This window comes from Euprymna scolopes, chromosome 3 (assembly GCF_053919585.1).
Source record: "Euprymna scolopes isolate OS-2025 chromosome 3, ASM5391958v1, whole genome shotgun sequence".
NCBI lineage: Eukaryota > Metazoa > Mollusca > Cephalopoda > Sepiida > Sepiolidae > Euprymna > Euprymna scolopes.
This window is the reverse complement of record NC_136484.1, coordinates 44,823,293-44,829,213: the sequence shown is the minus strand read 5'-3', so window position 1 is coordinate 44,829,213 and position 5,921 is coordinate 44,823,293. Positions and strand designations below refer to the sequence as shown.

The window sequence follows — 5,921 nt, the reverse complement described above, 5'->3', positions numbered from 1 at the left end:
AGAATAAAATATATGAATGAGTAGCACGCGTATATTATATCTAGCTCATGGTCTACATGATCTTAGTGATTGCAGAACACCATTTTTTCACTAAATGAGACTTTATAACTGTTTCCAATGAATTAGCCCGACATGCCAAGTCAAACAATGTCGTTGAATGGTATTTAGGCAATTCCTTTCGCCCTCTAAGAATAAACATTTCATTTCTTGGACATTTATGATTTTGGATTTTCGATAGATCGTTTGGTTTTAAGAATTGTGGAACACCCTGTATATAATAATTCATCGATTCATGTCCGTTGTTTGTGAAGCATATAGAAAATATTTTTTATGCTTAAAAACGTCGTTTGACATTTTATAATCCAATTAAAATGATGCGTAATATGCGCGTCTTACATAATGTGTAGATTGCTTACAGAAATACAAAGACTTTAGAATGAATCGCTAGCAGATGAGGCATGAGTCAGTTCAAGCGGAAAATCGAAAAGCAACATGGATCAAAGTGATTTCTGGCATTATATCCTGGTTAAGTCATCTTTCTCAAAGTTTCTCAATGCTTACAATTCGTCTCGTTTATTATCTTCACTTTATTCCCATCTTTCCTAACCTTCACATTCCTAACAATATCATTGAATTAGACATTAATCATCCCTTTAATATTGTTTGGAGATGTTTTTATTCTGTTCAAATATATATATATATATATATATATATATATATATATATATATATATATATATAAGTATATAAAAGTGAATGTGTCTGTGTATCTCTGTGTCTGTGTACATTTCCCTACGAAATAACTCTGTCAGTTTTTAGTCTACAGGCTCTAAATTTGATATACAGGTTACTGAGATTTGGGAAAATCGATGTGATCGGTTTTTGGTCAGAAATTTGGCAATTCAGAGGTCAAAGTTTTACGATTTGACCTTTGAGAACTCTACCAAACTCCTCCAACAATTTTGGGTTTACGCACTTGAAATTTTAGATATAGGTTACTTGGACATGGATATAACTTGATAACTTGATTGGAGCCGAAAGCAATAAATTTTAAGGGGTCATAATAGGGGTCAAAGTTAAAAAAAAATCATCTCTGCGGTCTATTCCAAATTATTCAGACAATTTCTGGTCTAAATATTTGAAATTTTACATAAAGGGTATTCAGCGATAGGGCAAGTTTTTTCATCAGTTTGGGTCGAAAATGTTTAGTTACCAATATATAAATGTATGTATGTATGTATGTATGTTTGTTTGCATGTCTGCCTTAAACTTTAGACAGAGGCGACGGACTTTACCAAGATTGGTATCGTTTTAAAGTTCGACCTTCAATACGACAAATATCGAAAAATTGGCTAAAAACATTACTATCTTCCCCTTCAACTAGGCACTTTTCTACAGGGGGGGTCACTTTTTCGTCGATATTTTTGAAAGTTATCCTTTCCTTTCGATTGTCTAGCCTTACTTTTAAAAAATGTCGCTTACGGTTTGGCGGTGGTCGTGACAGCATAAACGTTAGGTTTTACCCCGTTCTTGTCCTCCTTTGCGGTACGGGTTTGAGCCTGCCTTCCTACTACCACTTTTTTACTTTTTTGCTCAACATACACATCCAAACACCCGAGCAACGCCGGCGCTCATGCTAGTATATATATACATACATATATATATATATATATATATATATATATATATATATATATATACACATGCACACACACACACACACACATATATATATATATATATATATATATATATATATATATATATAATAGTCGTGATACACAGCTCATTACGGGTTTAGAAAAGTAGATTACTTTTAGATATTTTAATAACTACAAATGTCAGAAATGGAAATATAACGAAAAAATGACTCACTAAATTCAAAGAACATGTTAAAATTGTACAAATAAACAGATAAAGTTTATGAGTCATGAAGCTAGAGAAAGGAAAGCATAACATAACACAACGGTTAGTGATTGTCGTGCAATTACATAAAGTTACAAAATTGTTTAAGTTTGAATATGATTTAAAATGTAAAAATTACATTTGCTTAGACATCTTTTATTAGAAGAATTTCCGAGCTAGACAAAGTTTGTTCTAAAAGGAATAAAATAAAATTGCACATTTGTCATTTTAAAAACAGGCTACAACGATCTAAATGTTGATTTTGTTCAAATAAATTTTCCATAATAAACCAACAACGAAAATCACTGAGTTTTACTGTAAACATACAATTAGTTACACTTCAGATTGAGACATTCAGTATTTATGGCTGTGTCGATTTTTTAAGTTTAATTTAGTTGACTTTTAGTTTGCACCATCAAATTTGACCGAGTCAATCGACAACTTTTTTAAGTATAAATGAAGTATTTTATAAATATGGGTGATTAACTTTATTCCTTGTGCGAAGTTTCAAAGGCAGAATTATTTCAGTTATTGATAGTTACTCCTACATCAAGTGGCTAGATAAAAAATGACGACGATCCTGGTTGTCTCAATTAAATAAATTTTAGCAGTATTTAGTTTGTACGTGAATATTGTTTAATAAGAAAAGCAGACGGGCAAAGAGACAAACAACGCTTGTCATTTATATTAATAGACAAAATCGTTTGGCGCTAGAGAGATTTCAGAATATTATTGAGATAAATAAAATAAATACAACACATTTCCTTCTTATAATTATCAAGTGCGAACGCACACTTCACAAAATTATCGTCATTATATTATTACGCTTATCGCTCCGTCCGTTATCATGCTGTGCATCCCCAAAAAAGGAAAGTGGAATATTCCAAATAAACCTTGTCACCCTTGAAAAGGAAATTGAAATATTAAAAAAAAATTGGTGTCGCTGCTGAGGCAAAGCTAATAAAAATGATTTGTCTGTCTTTGCCTTTTGGCTAAGATCAAAGTGTAATATATGTTCTTCAGTTATTGGTATGAATATCCTAAGATATATTACATTAGAGAATGTTTTAGTACCTAGGCTTATAAAAGAGGCTAGTAGTTGCAGCACACGCCTGGATGTGTCAAATTTATTCCATGCATGGGCAAATTATGTTTTAGTAAAGATACTAGAAGAGTATTCAGCGTTGTTCGGTATCAACCGTAACGTCAAATTCCTTTAAAAATAAGTAAAAAAGAGAAAGAAATTAAGACATGTGCAAGGTAGTATAATGTTTGTTTTTGTAAATAGTTCACTTCTTGTAAGTAAAAAAATATTCAGGCTGAGGTCAAAACCAAAATTTAAAGACAGTGAATCAAGTACAATAACCATTATACCAGCTTAAAAACGATCTTCAAAACGTTATTTCAAACTTACTTATGCTTAAAATAATGGGAACGATTCCCACACGAGCAGCCGTGAAACAGTTAACAAACAGATATAAATCTGATGACCCCGGATTACCAATTTTTCCACTTTGACCTTTTCTTCCGGATGAAAACCAATTATGTGTGAACAACTTTGTACCAAATTTCAAGTCTATAGATCAATTATTCGTTGAGTATATAGGTTGAGAAGTGGCCTCACACCAATTATCACATTTGTAGGAACATAGATAAGATGCTAGCAGTTGTGAGATGTTTCTAATTCGGTAGAAGGGGACCATATTTCTTGAAGCGGCCTTGGCGGGTTCTTTTATGTATTTGTTTTAATTCATGTTATTTATGAGTATAAGGCCGAGTAGTTCAAATGATGAACTCTCGGGCAGGTTTAATTTAAGGATGTAAATAATTAATGTATGTAATCATTCCGCTTATTTTCCGTCGTGTTCTGCCAGCTGTTAATATGGTTTGGCATACAAATTATAATCTCAATTATTGCCATCCTACAGTGACATTGTGTTTTGGTAAATGGTCGCTTATTAATATGCAGATAATAGTATAAGTTACACGCGTAAAATTCGGAAAGGTTTTATATAGATTTTATCGTAAATAGATTTCATGATCAAGAAATTAAAGAGGGTATTACCAAACACTCACTTTTGCGAAAAGGGGTGTCTTTCTCTGATCAAGTGTTTTTTTTTATTGAAACCGCCTGCCTCTCATATGCATATTAGATACTCTGAAGTCTCGTTACTTCGCGGAATCGCCAGCCTATACGAAACTCCGCGGCCAGTTTTTCCTTCTTTGTTGTTCTTGCTTGACGCGAACACTTTATGCCGTACAAAATCAGGTTTGTACTATTTTTTTTAATCATAGTCATCGAACAAACTTCTGTACGTCAGCCACATTCAAGACTTGAAGACTGCTTTACTTATCTGAGTACTTCAAAACCGTTTTATCTAACCTTTTCTTCAGCATCACTGGAAATTATGTGGGGATGAAGAGAAGGTTAGGTGAAATGCAGTAACCATACCCATATTAATACTTACCTTTGCTCTCTGGATAAGATTTTTAGTCAAGATGGTCAATTTCCAAATCCGTTGCTGGGTAATTCGTGATTTATTTCTTCATGTTAAAAGGAATACTTCAATCGCATACAAGTCTGAAAAAATCCTGCTTGGATTTTGATTTCCCAATTTTCATATGTAATCGTTGTACCTCGTTATTTCTAATCAACTATTTATATTTTATTTATTTTTTTTACAAGGACGTCACCACTTATCAAGGCCCGGAGGCCACTCGGGGATAGGGGTTATTGCGTGTTCAGTAATCAATGGGATAATATCCTAATAATCGCTAGTTAATAGAGATCTGATAGAGTGTCTTACTTAAGGGGCGGTTCATCAGGAATTTGTTTATGTTGGACTTGAAGACATCCAAGTTGTAGTCAAGTGGAAAACGGGCAAACGGAACAGTTTCACAGGTGTGTGCTTTTAAGATGGAAGCTTTGTTCATGGAATATACGTTTTGATTTAGACACAGGTAAAGAGTGGGGAAAATTACTGACAGTGGTGTCAGCTAGATTAGTGAAAAATTGGCGATGGGGGTCAGGGATTTATTTAAACAAAATGGTGTAAGTACGGCTTAATATGGTCATAAGGGTGCGAATCGACAAACTGTCATTTTGGCTGCTGTCTCGGTTGTTTATATAAAAAACAATACAGAGAAAACATAATTTTGTCATTTACAAATAACACATCAATTATTATGGCGTTTCTCTAATGATTGACGGTGTCGTAGTTTTGATTTTAATTGTATTTATTTTATTTATAAAATTTGTTCGAATAACATTGCTATAGAATTTGTGTTTCAAAATTTGAGCCATTATTTCATCTCATTTATTCAACTTCAATTATTAATGCATTATTAGACTGTCATCTCGAAAGACTAGACATTTATTTTATTTTATCCGTCAGTGAAATTGTTGTTATATTTTCATATTTTCCCGATGTATTGTAACAAAACTGATTTTGGCGTAGCACAGAAAAGGACACCCGACACTGCTCAAAATATACCAAAATATGTGGATAAAAGTTGAAAAGCTTCAGTATTTCCCGGTCGATTACGGCGACTGACATATCGGTAATGGAGGACGAGTCTTTAAGCGAGCTATCACATGTTTTCTCGGGGGGATTCGCTCTCATTTTCGAAGTCTGAAGAAGCCGACATTGACGTAAGTCATTACTAACCGGTGTAGCAATGCGAACGTTGAATATTGTCGAAAAGCAATGAATAGAAATTATTCTTTATGAAAGCGAAGGGAAGAAAACTGGCAACGACATATCCAGTTGAATCGTGATAGGCATTTACTAAGATTATACTTTTTCGCAAGGCTTCCACTGTAGGGAAATTATGAAACTATCACGCAATCACACACATATACTCCAGATTCATATATATATATATGCATGCACACACACACACACGCACACACACATATAATATATATAATATTAGTATATAATAATAATATAATAATATAATAATATTATTATTATATCTATATATATATATATATAACGCAATTTTAAATTCCC

At 33.0% G+C, this 5,921-nt stretch overlaps 1 pseudogene; it reads left to right on the top strand.

Moving 5' to 3' along the window:
- Positions 1-2,876: 2,876 nt before the first annotated feature.
- On the top strand, positions 2,877-3,035 carry LOC145265340 (U2 spliceosomal RNA; annotated as a pseudogene).
- Positions 3,036-5,921: the final 2,886 nt, after the last annotated feature.